Genomic DNA, 16,006 nt, shown 5'->3' on the forward strand with positions numbered 1-16,006 from the left:
TTGTCATGTAAATTTCAGTATTGATATAACTACGTTAAATATATTAGGAGAAAGGAAATATAACTACGGAATATTAACATATTTCTATACATAATTAGGTATTAAGTATTCGAACTTCGTTTAACAAATATATAGCTTATCATGCTTAGTCCGTAGGCGTTATATATACAATCTGATTTTGTGGAACTGAATTTTTATATATTTTTCAGTCCATACAAGATTATAAGAAGTACGATGGTATATACAAAGAGAGAGGTTAGTTAGAAAATACACTGATATCGTCACTCATTATCACTTGTCAAATGTCAAAGGGTCACTTCACTAAGTGTCCATCAAAGCAGTGCTTCTTCGAGCTGGTCGAAGCTATCGCACCATCAGTCGCTCTCGTAGACCGTGGAGTTGGAACTCTTCCGACGGCTATAGGGCGAGCTGAACTCTATCCTGGTATCTGGCAGCCAGGTGTACGCAGTGCGCTCGGATGATGCACTGGAAATATAAAAATAAAATTTAATAATAGATTCGAAATTAGCACCATTAAAATACAGGTAATCATACAATTCATTGGACTTCAAAATCGAATAAAATAATAAATCGATTTATTGTTAGCAAATTTTGGACCAAATATTTAATATAAAATAATAATTATTATTTAACAAATTATTACACATACAAAAATAAAATATATACAATAAATACAGCAAAAGACAACTTTGTATAAAAAGGCCTGTTCGTCATTTAAGCATATTTCGTCCAGCTCAACCAAGAAGGGAAAATGATAGAAAAATATATGAAATAGTCATGTATAAAAAAACGAATATTTAATTATACTATATTCAATACAAATACTATATACATAATATAGTTACTATCTATTCACTCACGAAGGTACGCCCCTTTACGTTGAATTGTAATTGGCGAGCATTAGTATGAGTGACCATCGTGCTTAAAAGATGTCCTAGTGTGCGTGAGACTAACAGTAAAGTTAGCAAAAAAATACAAATGAGATTTTTTATATGTCATAGGATGGCAGTCAGGCTAATGGATGGCCCATTAAAAGAAAGTGGTCATACTGCAAAAAGATATTGGTACTGAATTATATATTAGTCATTCATATTAGCCACCAACCTTGGTAACTAAGATCTTATGTTCCACGTACCAACACAACAATACTAAGCATTTCTGTTTGTTAGTAGAATACATGATGAGGTTCGTTGTTACCTACCCAGACGGGTTTACACAAAGCCCTACCATTAACCACTAAGTACATAATGTACAATTAGATTATATTTCATAAGATTATTTTATTAATAATAATAAAATTAAATGCACCTTCGTGAGTGTATAGATCAACATGTATTCGAAGACAAGTATTACTTTTTCTTAAAAATAAAATAGACTGTGTGTAGTAAGTTCAACAATCTCGCTGCATCAAAATAATAGGAATATAAATCAACACAGTGAACTGGGACAAGCAATTATTGTACATACTAAAAAATAAATCTCTCTCGTAGTTAGTAAAATACTCGTAGTTATTAACTACTAACTATGTATGTATGTATGTACTTAAAACCCATGAAATAGGGTCAGTCAGTCAGTTATTGTGTTACACATTATACATTTATTTAATTTATAAACTTTTATTTATGTTAAGTAAATGTAATTATTAATATTATATAAAACCCTGTTTCTAATCTAAATTGTTAACTTGATAACTCTTCACATAGGTTAGGTTTCGGTTAAAGATTTATTATAGTAGACTTTGTTATAAGATATTTTCATTACAAGCGTATTATATTACCAGCAATGAAGTCTTAACTTCATGAATTCAATTGAGAGCTTTCAAGTCGATATTTAAATTTAATTCTACTATCCGTTCGCGATGATAGGTCTGTCTGGAACGTAAAACCAGAAATCTCTGAATTGTTAAAGTAGTTTTCTATCATTCGAGAATAACGGTCAGCTGACCTAGTTGCTTTTGGAAAGATATTATATTTAGTTTATAATTCTAGTGAACTGTCTTTGGGCTGCAAATCTTAACGTTCCATGTTCCCACTTCAAATCAGCACCTAAAGCCGTTGGTTGGCTAATGATATACAACTTTTTTAATATATTAAAGTAATCCTTCGCCAAATGATCTCACAATCCGGTCCACGTCATTTATTACACAGCGGGAATACATCGTATCACTGTGGAATTACTTATGTGTGATTCGAAACATTTCCTAAATCTCCGAAACTATTCTTTCGAATTTTACTTAAAGTTAAGCTGTCTAATGAAAATAAATGAATTAAATTTTGCCATGTAGGTACCCTATAAATAAAATCATTCGTTATCAGTTACTTACTTTAGTATTTATTTTTAATTATGATAAAAATACAATATTAGTAATAATAGCGAATTATGTTCGTGAAAAATGTATATATTTGTATTTCTTAGTTTTTAATTTAGAATCTTGTCAGATAGCGGCGATGGCAAAGCTAGTGTGTGCCAGTAATTTTGTTAGCTTCTTAAATATATTAACTTGGATCTGACCCAATGTTTACGTAACAGAAATAAAATACGAAGTTTTATTGTGATTACTTTGTAAAGAAATACTATACTGTTGTCTGAAATCTTATATTTAATTAGTATCAAATACCGTATTAGGATCATCATTCGTTGTTTCTATACCATTATATTGACATTTATTTGGGATCAGAGCTTTGTGTTATTTCATCATTAATTTCATTTAAATCAAATTAAATGTTTTTTTTCACAACTTTTCCTCCAAATTGGATGCCGGATTATGTAATACTGTGAAAAATAATTAATTATGTCAAAGGTTTCAAACAGTCTCAATATCAGTCATTTGCTTAACTCTCCTGATAGAAACTTTGAATCCAAGATTATACTTAAGAATGTGGTTGAGTTAGCAATTGTAGCATCATTGTATATAATATATATATTTTCTACTTGAAGTAAATGTTTTCTAAATTCGTCTTATAAATTTCAAACATTAGGTTTATAATCAAATTACTAAATTGTTTACATTACATTAAATCAATACTGTATTTTTTTAAATGTATTATTCTTCACTTTACTATAATGATCTAATCTAATCTAATTATTAATGTGTCATCTACAAACAATACAATATCACATCATCAGTGACGTAGATTAGAAATAAAAAAGGACCTAAAATCGGTTCTTGCTGATTCTTATAGCAGATCTAAAAAAATTAAGCAATCTATACAAACTTTCTGAATTTTGTCATTATCGTGTTAAATCTATCTTTAACAGTTTCCCTTGAACGCCATAGTAACTTACTTATTGAGAAAATGTACAAAACACACTCAAAACAATCGAAAGCTTTAGGTAGGTTACAGAACAAACCGAATGTACAGTTTCTCAGGTTCCTACATACGCTTTAAGAGTATCTCTCCTGCACCTGTCAATATACAGATTTAAAAAGAGCAAAACGTAATATATTTAATATCTAGATATATTTTTTAAATCTATCTACCTTTGATTAAACATAATGACAGTATTGTATAAATTTATTTATGTTACATTTTCGATATTTTATTTTATACAAATACGTAGTAAAATTAGCGTAGCGTTACGTTAAAAAACGAATAATAAATTCTATTCGGATCATCCTGATATGTTATGTTTCGTAATCTTGTTTAATAACATTTAAAATTAATTTATTCTATTGGATGTACAAAATATAGTTTCTCTAATTAATTACTTATTCTATATTATTATTATTTAATTATAATTTAATTTTTATATTAAATTTATTTCATTACTGCTCAAAGATTATCAATTTACAAACAAATATTTCATATATTTCAGAAAACGTGTACGAAAACAAATTATTTTGAGTATAACTATACCGTAAGAGATTATAGTGCACAACTGTGCACAGATAGGTACATTATTTTTCTCGAACTCGCAATCCTACAAGATGGCATAAAGATCATGATAGAGATCAGGCTTTACGTGAACGGCTTTTCGAAGGCACGATAGTGTAACACTGCCAATTTTCCAAATAAATACTTCTATTAAAACATTTTAATATTTTAACCCATATATGTTTTAATACAAGAACCGACGATGCAATCAAAATTTTCGTCAAAACTAACCATTTATTTAAAAAAAAAATAATGAGAATTTGACTATAGATTTTTTAAAAGTTTGCTTTGTAAGAAATAATCTTTAGTATTAATTAGTGTATGTACTTAAAAACTCATTGCTGAAAGCACGCTTCCCTGATTGTCTATGCTTATAGCTCGAATGTCTGCAATTAACCTACTTATTTTGCCTAACAAAATGGAGTAGTGTATTTAACCGCTAATTAGTTTCAGGACAGATAGCGGTTTGAATAAATCTACCATATTATTAATGATAAGTAGTTATTTGCCAACTGTAAATATAAGAATATTTTAAAATACCCAATTCATTTGTATTTATCGTCTGCAGTAATATAGTAAATGCTTAAATTCATTCCGTGCTAGAAATTCGATTATAATTATAAATTATGAGGAAACGTACATGAATTTGTATGTTTCGAATACATCTTTTTTGTCTCACTGACAAAAATCGTTTGGAAATAGTTACTTAAAATATCTGGTGAACGTAAAAAACTGAAATGTATTTCGTCTCAACGAAGGAAAATAAAGGGCTGATTCCTGATAATCATGTATGGGAGAGTTCTAGGAAGCAAGATAATACTAATAATCATCAAAAGTTAAAAAGTGGGACCAAAGAAGCCATTGATGGTATATACAGTTTAACCTTCGCATATAGATGTCATAGATATTGGCATATATATGAATATATTGTTTAATAGCATAAATGACAAACGAGTGGGAGACGCACCTGATGTAAAGTGACTTCCACTATCATCTGAAACATCAGAAGACTTGCAAGTCCGTATCGATTCGGAAAAATCACCGTCAAAAGCTGGTGTCACAGAGTGATTGTCCGAGGCAGAAAATGTCTTAAAAATTCATCGACATCGAGATATCTTCAATTATACAGGCTCAAGGACAAATAAAAATTGGGACTATATTATATTTGGTGATAGAATTACTATTTGTATGGCTGTATAAGTCAACTATATAGACTCAACATAAGTCCAATAAAAGAGGTAAGTAAATAATCAAATAATAAAAGTTGGAATACGACATAATTTAATACATATTTGTCTTTTAACCTTCTCAATGAAAACTTTAGCTGAGGCTTTCGAATAAGCTCGAGGGGGTTTCGGAGTGAAATATTGTTTTATTCATGTTGACAAAACAAAACTCTTGACTCCATTGAGCAATATTTGGTGAATAGTTAACCTTTTATATTTTTGACCAAACATTTTTATATTTTCTTAAATAACCAATCATTATTTACAATTATTTTGAATACACTTTATGAATGATTTATGTAGACTTTTACCTACCTTACTCTTTGGGAATTCATGGAAATTCTGGTTCAATCAATAAGTAACGGCAAAAAAATCTTAGTTGGATCTTACAACATCCATGATTTAAGATGAGTGGAAGCTATTTTACTCTGTGGAAAAACGGTTATAATGACTTAAGTCAAGTGGACTTCTCGAATTCTGAAAAATATCGGGATATTTTTTAGTTTGAATTTTTAAAGTTAGAACTCACAATAAAAATGAAAGTTCCAAGAAACTATTAAACTGTTATATAAAATTTCATCTTCTTTAAATGATTAGATATTTTTAATTTTAATTTCGTTTATATTTTATGTTCAAATTATTACATTTTTCGTCTTCTATCTTATATGTTAACAGCGTAAGCCGATTTTTGTCCCAGTGATTATGGGACGATAGCTGCACATAAAAAGTCGGTTATGGTCTCGTTTTGAAGAGCTCCAACCGTAGATTTGCAGAAAAAAAAAGAGGATTGTTGATCTGTAATTTATTAAATTGTTATGATTTAACAAAGAATTAATTTTAGAGAGCGGAAAAAAGTTACTGGCCACGAAGAGAGCGGCGCTATGGCTGAATGGCCGTCGTCAGCTTAAAATAAATTAAATAAAAAAAAAACCTGTCATAGGTTTCGAAATTTGTAAAAGTCTGTTGAATAAACGAGAAGTTTCGCGTACGGCCCACTAGTATGTACATATGTATATATAATTCAACTAGCTCCATCGTCAATAAACAGAAAATCGGTTATAAAATATCCATCTTAATAATTATACTTATGTTACAAAAATAAAATTATTAATAAAGATTGTATACCTAAATTTTACTTACATCTTCAATATCAATATTTCAATCCAAATTTTACTAGTGGCAATATTTAATAAGGCCGGGATACGTTTATTAAGCCTAAGTGTAGCCTTATATTAAGGCGGCCAGAAGCGTTGGTACATCATTGTTTCGCATCCAATTAAAGTTCATACTATTCACTAGTTAAATTTTAACATGGCTTTCGAAACATCGCTTTTAATGGTAATCGGGAACACGATTTACATCGCCACGGGCAGCTACAATTGGAACATGTTTTGTGGACAAAACAAAGGCGTTTCTAAGCATATTGTATCATATGTAGAACGTGTATCTGTCTATACTGAAATATTTGAATTAGTTATGAGGCATAATTTGTAGTTTTATTTACTTGTAAAGTTTTATAAATATTTATAAATTGTTCTTCAATATGTTGATTTCTTTTCTAAGTATGATTTTAAGCATTTGCTCGTCTGTGAGTTCTGTCAAGTTGACTGGTAGAAAATGACTAGATGGCGGTACGCCTTTTCTAGCAAACAATCGATCAAGGAAAATAATTGTTTGTGTATATAATATTATGTGTCATACAATTGCATTGGCACAACTAAACGGACTCTGGTGTTTGACACAGAAGTTGATTAAAACTAAGACAATATATATTATAGTTATTAAATTTTTAATACCTTATTGTGTTACTCAATTGTTATACATAGAAACGCTGTACTCATGTTTGACATAGAAAAGGAAACATGACAAAAGAAAATTGAATAAAATTAGGCTAGAGATTTGTGCCAATTAAATTTGATTGATTTATTAGTGATTGCTTATCGACCATCGTATTGTATATAAGTTTACGAAACATAAATATAATATTCAACGTGATTTAAATGTTTTCATTATTACATAACCGTCTAAGCCTTTGTGTAACGTAACTGCTAAATATTACTTATGTGAAAGACGAAAAATCTGGGTGAAAAATTGATAATTTTTGGTTAGTTATTTAGTCTTGTTTCTTTGTCAAAGTTTATAAACGGACACAAAGAGGTAATAATTTTCGTTCATTGAATAGTTAAACCTTTGCTACAATTTCTTAAGGATTGATAGCAATTTACGGAACTATAATTGTACACCTATAACAATAGTTTCTATTTCTGCCAACCTCACTCTATAATTTCTATTTAAATAACAAAGAACGCTTGAGTTCTCTGAGTCTATAACGTAAAAAATACAAGGACACGATGTATTTGTGCCACTTAATACCACCTACGTGCATTTGAGTAAACATAGGGTGTTTAACTTTGGTTTGAGTTGTATTCGAAGGAACTACAATATGGAGGTCAACGATATTGACTCAGTTAAGGGTACGACGGCGAATAGCAGACTCAAAAAGTGTTTAAACAAATTTATTATAAGTTATATTTTTGTCTTTGGGAATAAAAATATTACGTGTATTTTATCCACTAATACGAATTTCGTGTTGATCGAATAATTTTCGAATTTCGAATGTAGACCAATACAGAGAACAAGTCTCACACTATTAGGAGGAAATGAAGGCGACGCGGGTGCCTGAGTCGCGAGTCGAGCGAAATCCAATTTGAAATAAGTGCCTTCTGAATTAATCCGGCCACTTTGAGCGGACCGGAAGAAATTTCTGGTATTTTTCACGTCTAGCAATAAAAACGAGCCCTCGACGCGGGAAAAAGATGAGTAATAGCTCACCCTGAGCTCTGTAAGGAATAATAATATTATGCTCTTACGATGGAAACCTTTTTAATCCAGACCACTGGTATATTCAAAGATGGAACGTGTTGAAGAATTCGTTTCGAAGAATAAAAGTATGTTGTCCTTTCTTCGCTGGGGTTTTTCTGTTTATTATATTTTGTAAATAGAAAAAATATGTTAACAGAATATTGTGTCAATAAGTTTCACGAAATATAATAAAAATAACATATTGTTTCCTACTGGGACTCATGTGACAGAATTACTTTAAAGATACGCCATTCCTAATTATGTTTTTTTTTTTTTATGTCGAAGGTACGTGGCTTGACGAAGGGACCATCTGGTACCTCATGGTGCGCGGATACCACAGCCAATAGACATTAGTCCTGCAATATATATTTAACAACCTCGAATCACCTACAAGCCTACTTTGGGAACTAAGATTTTATCTCTCTTGTGCATTGGCTCACTAACCCTTAAAACCGGACCACAACAATACTATGGATTGCTCTTTGACAAAAACAAATTATTCCTGTAGTGGTCCAACAACAACGAAGAACAGATTATTTGGCTTGGTATCTACCCAGAAGGTGCGCTAAGCCTTACCACGTCAAACGTTTCTATTGACAATTATGTCGACACCACATGGAACGAGTCCTGAAGCTTTTGTCTGAATTTGATTTTACGTTCCGAATTCTGTAACAAGCAAGAGTACTCATCGAATATTAAATGTTGTTGGTAATTTGTTTAAGTTACTTCAAAACCAGAGAACCAGAATTAATAACTGTATTGTCTGTATAGTATGAAAATTAATTATATATGTTGGCATCACTGTTTGAGACGAATAAACTTCGATCTCGTTTGATTTGAAGTCAAACTTCTTTTGGCGCGTTTTGAAAAAATGATGACAATTTATTTTTAGGATGCAAAGGACGATATTAAATCTACGTGATGCAGTTGTTCACTAAACCTCCGATTAAGAGTCCAGTCACTCGAAATAGACAACTACACATCTTATGTTATTTTACAAGGTTTATTTTATTACTAAATTTTTTATATTTAAAATTATTTCATTGTAATTAATTATTTGCATACAATACAAACTATTTTTAATTATTTATTTTATTTAAAATTAAGTTGTGTTTAAGTCTAGTTTATTTTGTAAATTTTTAGTCATAATAATCCTAGTATAATATTATGTAATTAATGTTGTTTTGAAGGCTATGTACACTTGTAATTAATAGCCATTGCTGTTTTTTTGTCAGTTGACTTTAACTGTGTTATCACGTGTATAGTGTGTTTAATTCGTCATCCTCCTGCCCTTATCCCAATTTTATTTGGGGTCGCAGCATGTCTTCGTCTTCCATACTTCTCTGTCTGACATCATTTCAGAAGTATCATTCTTTCCAGCCATATCGTCTTTCACACAATCCAACCATAATTTTTTTGGTCGTCCCCTACCTACATATCCATCTACATCCGTGCTTAAGACCTTTCTCACAGCATGGTCCTCATTCCTCCGCATAACATGCCCGTACCATGACAGCCGGTTTCTACATAGCTTCTCGTTTACCGGTGCCACTATTGTGTTTAATTGTAAATAAAAATATATAAGCAAAACGATTTGAGTTCTAAAGGGTTTCGTTACTATAAATATGTAAGTCGTCTATGATAAGTTTATTTTGACGTTAGGAAGTTACTTATGAATCGCAATTAAATGTTAATGACTGTGCAGTGCCCTGTAATTTAAGGATAAAGTAATTCGGCTTCGGGAACTTATGTAATTAACATTCAGTTGAAAATTGTTGGCAACTCGTCGTAGGCTATTAATTGAATAACTTGAGTGTAACTGTATTTAATACTTGTGTTAGGAATTATCGAATATTCAAGACTATTTCGACTTGGTTCAAAGGGCGTCAATTATGATCTTTATACATATACCCGTAATCTACTAAGGAAGTGGATCCCAACGTCTTCGGTACAATTCCTAATTGAAAATGGGTTTTCTGTCAAGAAATTGTCATTAGCAGCCGGAGTTTAGAAGTAGGGATACTTGTTGACTTTCAGCCAGAATATATTATATATCATTTTATTCGAGTAATATGATGTATTTTAAATGTTGGAAAAGGGTGACTATTGAGTTTCTTGCCGATTCTTATAGGTAGAATCTAAATTTCCAGCCGGTGGTAGCTTTATTTTTAATACGGTTATCAATAATGACTATTCAAAAGTGCTTGTAAAAGTCTGCTTCAATAAGTAGAAGTATGTTTTGTATTTGATTTTGGGAGCTGACGCTCTCATGCTTCGGAAAGCGCGTTAAGGAATACCATATAGGCGCACAACTTATTAATTGTGAAATATTTTCGGTTGAGTTGGGTTGCCATCACATCTGAGAAAGGAATGAAAATTTCACTTGCGTTTGGGCACACACATGTGTATTATAAAATATATATCACGCAGGGTAATATTTAATTTTGCTGTTCTATGGTTTAAAATAAAAATATCACATAGTTTAGGAAGAGGTACAGGAGGCGGTTAAGTTTGCGTTCTTTTTTTAAAATTAATTAGAATTCTATATGATTTTATTTATACTTAGTAAAGTTTTCGTCAATCTGACTTGTTTATATGTTTGCAGAAACTTTGCTTAAAAATGCTGTACCTGTACCGATAGTACAATTTTGTACCCGTCCGTTTGTCACTCACCAATTATTCTTCAGTCAGAGCAATAGTCGACCGAAACACAGTAATAGCTGTTGTCTAGTGTATATGTTACCGGAAATGTATGAAATCTAGGTATTGTATAAAATTCCTAGTAAATGTATTTAATTCCTAAAATCGCACGGTAATGTGTAAAATAAATTATATTAGACACATTTCTTAAATAACAATCGGATATGTAAAATATTTGAGATAACAATGGGTACGAGGGGATAGCGGGGTGAGGGGAAGGTATTGTTAACGAAAGTTTCTTTTTTCCTATAATGTTTGACTTTTTAGGAATAATATAAGTCGATTTTGTTATAAATACATTTTAAAAGTTAATAGATAGTTGATTTTCGAAACTTAATTTAGTAAGATATGAAACAATATTTTATCCATTTCCTAAATAGCTTCGGGATTCTATACATTTCCTAGGATTTGTATGAAATTCCTAGATTTCATACATTTCCGGTAACATATAGGTACACAAGGGACATAAAAACACTGATGCCTCTGTTAGAGCATTCGTGTAGAAATAGTTTTATTCTTTTCTAGTGACAGTGTTTATAAAAAAAAATGTTGACCGCTAACGATTCAACGAAGGTACGGAACGTGGTCGGTTTACTAGTCTACTTTTGTTAAATACATTAAAATATTCAAATTAAATTTTGTTTCGAAAACAATAAATTATTACTGTAGTGGTCCATAATAACTCTAACTACCAATTTGAAGTGTAAGTAAGCTAACAACTGACAGAATTGTTTAATTGGTTCGACCAACAAGAGAAGTAAAGAGATAGAATATGAATTATAACATAAATGTTACAACAATGTTATGAATATATAACAACAATAATTTTGATGGAATCATTGTACAAACACGAGAAGTCAGGATAAATGCGAACGGTAATATTATTAATATAATTCCGCAAAGTCAATAAATTATTCCGGGGGGAAAGTATTCAAATATTTATATATATGTATATATATATAATATATATATATATGTGTCAGTACCGAACAGGATATACTAACATTGATTTTTATATATGTTACAAACTTCACATTTGAGAGTGTCAATTGAAACTTATCACATAAAACAAGTCCCTATTTAATTATCATCTATTCGATCTATGTTATAAATGCGAAAGTAACTTTGTATGTCTGTCTGTTGCTTTTTCACGGCCTAATCAATAAACCGAATTTGATGAAATTATATATGAAACAAGCATTAACTTTAAGGAAGGTCATGAGATTATTTTTATATGTAGCAACTGACGACTAAGCATTAAAACACAAGCGAGTCCGAGGGCGATAGCTAGTAATGAATAATGAAATTAATTAAAGCTATGTTCATTGATTAATTAATCTTATTTCAAAATAAATGTACGCAACTTTAATTAAAATCTAGTTCCATAATATATAAATTCAAATAAAACATTGATGGTATTTCCAATACTGTTACAGTTCTGCAAAGCACCTGCTACACTTAAAGTTCAAATTAGATCAGTTAACAGTGTCTTAACGCCTCCGAGAACATTTATAACCATACACAACCTTCGATTAAGTAACAATCTTTTTTGATTTCAATTGATATTTAACGATACATGTATTTATATAAGAGGAGAATTTGTTCTCAATGTTCGATATTTGAATCTCTGATATAAATTTAAAAAAATGTAGTTATTTATTAAATTGAAGATTATGTTGACATTTAAAAAAAATATCAGCAATTATTTTTTTCTTATTATGATTTTTACAAAACTGTCTGGACGTTGGACTTAAAGGCTCTTTATAACATATATATTTTTACATGTTAATGGAAGCTTAATTATAATGTACTTCTATACTAATGAATGTTGTGTATTCATCTCATGGTTAAAATAAATTAAAATAAGCAGATAAGACGTGCCGTCACTCTGGTGATTTAACGAGATGTCTCGACGCCGCCATAGTCGTATTTATATGAATGTGTGTGTATTTCGATATATTATTTTAAATAAAATCAGATGCCTTAATATCACTCAAAATTTTGTCATCAAAATGTATGTAAGTTTTTAAGTATGTATTGTGAGATTGATTTTCAAACATGTGTATTTAATTTCAATGTTGTATTTGTTTTTATTGTTGCGGTCGGTGTCCCTAATAGTTTGCCAGTAGCGGCACAAATTATGTGTTTAGTTAGACAACAGGTAGTCATAAAACGAAGAAATCAAGCATGCCACTGCGGTGGCATAAGGCAGCGAGAATTCTCTAAGCAAACACTAGCGCAGCGGTCAAAATGGAAGCTCTATTGTGTTAGAATGTATTCATTTGTATGGAAAACCTAATATTGACTGTACGGAACTTGTTTCATACGTAAATACTGAGGCGGACCAGCGATGAGGCTATCTCATGATTGTGACTCACTATTTTATTAAGCTTTTGTAAAACATTACAACGTTAACCGTTATAATTGTTAGTACTTATACGCCAACAGTAAACAACAAAAACATTCAGCGAATGCGGCAATATACTCCAATCGAAGTAGGAATAAAGATAGACAAACCTTGCTAGATTTGCTAATACCTTGGCTATATTTTGTTGGCTATATTAATTCAATATATTAATTTAACACGTAACTACTTATCCACTTTAATTTTACATCCAAAATTCCAATCTTTTTGTCGACGTTCGAAACGCAGTTTTTTGAAAATCCATAGTAAATATCATAGATTGATCAAGCTCTCGGCCAATGATATCGCGTCGCGTCAATATCAAATGTTGTTTGTTTGTCTTTTCTCCTGGTTTGGTTGCAATAGAGTATAGGTTAGGTTAGTTTTTTTATACATACTTGCAATTATACATATGTATAGCCATATATACTCCAACCGAAGGAGAAGTATACAAACCAAAAATTAACATAAATATTCCATGTGATTAGCTAATAGCTCTTCTATGTTATTCTATAAGCAATTGTCGATTAATATATCTTTATTGGTAATGCAAAACACATTCCACATAAATACTTACATATACTGATTTAATTTTACTTCCAAAGTAGAATATAGTTTATTTAAGATCTTGACCAATGATATCGCATCAATTTGATTTCAACGTTGCTTAATTATTTTCGTACTCCTCTGATCCATGATTGGTATACGATATAGGGTTAATTCATGTATTTTAAAACTAGTTCTCGCCTGCGGCTTCGCTCGCGTTTTAGTGGTCGGTTGTAATGCGTTAGGCAAAAAAAGTAGCCCATGTCCTTCCTCAGAGTTCAAGTTTTCTTCGTATCAAATTTCGTCAAATTCGCTCCATTGGTTTGGTAGTGAAAAAGCGACAGACAGACAGACAGAGTTACTGTCACATTTATTATATTAGTATAGTAGTATAGATTAAAGCTCATTTGAGCTCGTTGTAGTGTTTTTTTTTTGTTCGCCTTCTTTTGGGGCGTTATGTGTGCAGTTTGTTTCGCTATGGTCTCACGAATGTTTAGCTTCATTTGCAGAGTTTGAAATACCATCACTTACCATTGTTCTTCGATTCACACTTTAAGCTGAGTATGATTGAAATTCACCTAATTTGTTTTATATACAATATTCTATTCATTTTTATTGTAACTTTTATTTTAAACATCTGTATTGTATCATTACTGTATTTTTTAAATGTATATCAATAAAACAACAATTTTAGATGTTCACAGTAATTATGTGTTGACTAATGACATCAATAATTTTAACGGTGTATTGGTTCCCAACGCACGAACCAAGTTACTCAAGGCGGCGCCACTGACGCGCACGTTAGGTACCCTCAACATCATAGCCGATAGGTTAGATTTGTTTTATTGCAGCCTGAGTGAACTCACAACTATAGTCACTCTGACTAAATCATATATAATGTAGAGACTTATTTTAAATATTGTTAATACACGTGCTGTAATATAGAATTAGGACAACCATGTCCTGTAATGATATGTGTACAGTTTTGTATTGTAAATAAATAAATATTTCTTACAGCGCTAATGTAACCGTTACCATTTACCATCACCTACCCTCCACTTTATCATCACATATCATACAAATTTACGAAAATTATATATACGTAATAAAAAATGAAATAATTTTATTTTCAAACGTATATTTATTCACTTGGTCGTAGGGCTTAGTTCAAGCTCGTCTTGTGAGGTACCAAGCACCCGACATTTATTCCATCGCCAGGCAGCAATGCTTCGTGTTGTTGCGTTCCGGTTTCAATAATGAGCTATGCAGTGAGCCACTACAGGCACGCGGAACATGATAATCCTAGTTTCCAAGGTTGGTGGCACATTGGATATACTTCTTACAGCCTCATCTATAAGCGACGTTGACTAGCATCACGTGGCCCATTGTACAGTCACACATATCTTTAAACCTCGTTTATATTTTTTAGTATATTTAAGATAATAAACTTTATACGGCTTAAATGAAATGTAAAACATTTAATTGGTCGTGCATGACAAAATGATAATAATATTACGTTTAAGATTTCGTCGTAGCGTGAAGAAACATAAATAAAATAATTAAATGGCTATAAAATTTACGATGTCGAAGCTTATCTATATGCATTCGATATTTAATACAAGTTCTTTGATTTTAATTAGTCGAAAGTAGGAGTTACGTTTTTTTATCATTCGAGACGTTTCGAATTGTATAAATTTATTTATCTTACTAACGATAATTCGTTCTATATATAGGTGGTATGTATTTTCTATGATTTCTTGATAAATAGGGCTTTGTGTATCTGGGAAGGTGCCATCTGCTCGTCATATATTTTACCGCCAAACAGCAATACTTAGTATTAGGTACCAATATCTATGGCCAGACAGACCAAATGTCCGTACGACATAAATTAATATTTAGATTGCTTAAAGAGCTCAGTCGTCAAGCGATTGTCATATGATTTTCATGCCTGAATAAAAAATAAAGTATGAAAAAGCGTTACGGAGATCCGTGTATTTATTTTGGTTTTTGAAATCATCTCTTGTGCGGTTGTGAGGAAAATGATTTTAAGAAATCTACATGTTCGCGAAAATTCAGTCAGATGTGTGTCAGATGTATAACCAGCAGGAGATCAGTTTTGTGAAAAAGCTGGTCACGTTTGCGACACCAGTGAAGCAGTTACAAACTTTACTTAATGAAGTTACATAACTATTATATAATAAACAAATATAAGTCATTTGAGATTTTGTATTTTACATTTAAATATTTTTCATCGAAGTATGGAAATACAGCCATAAAGTTTTCAAATCATACAATGCCTATAATTATATTGGCGCCTTAAAATAATTATTCATTCCTTACATCGCTAATGCTAAGGCTACCGACCTACCTTA

At 31.0% G+C, this 16,006-nt stretch overlaps 1 protein-coding gene across 1 annotated transcript in view; it reads right to left on the reverse strand.

Annotated features, from left to right (window-relative positions):
* Positions 1-300: 300 nt before the first annotated feature.
* Positions 301-16,006, reverse strand: part of LOC113400867 (toll-like receptor 6) — a 130,200-nt gene continuing 114,494 nt past the window's right edge. The window contains exon 2 of the mRNA XM_026640540.2: positions 301-486. The gene's annotated coding sequence lies outside the window, so the exon portion shown is untranslated. The remainder of the gene's footprint in view (positions 487-16,006) is intronic.

The sequence above is a fragment of the Vanessa tameamea genome, chromosome 11, assembly GCF_037043105.1.
Source record: "Vanessa tameamea isolate UH-Manoa-2023 chromosome 11, ilVanTame1 primary haplotype, whole genome shotgun sequence".
In the NCBI taxonomy this organism is placed as follows: domain Eukaryota; kingdom Metazoa; phylum Arthropoda; class Insecta; order Lepidoptera; family Nymphalidae; genus Vanessa; species Vanessa tameamea.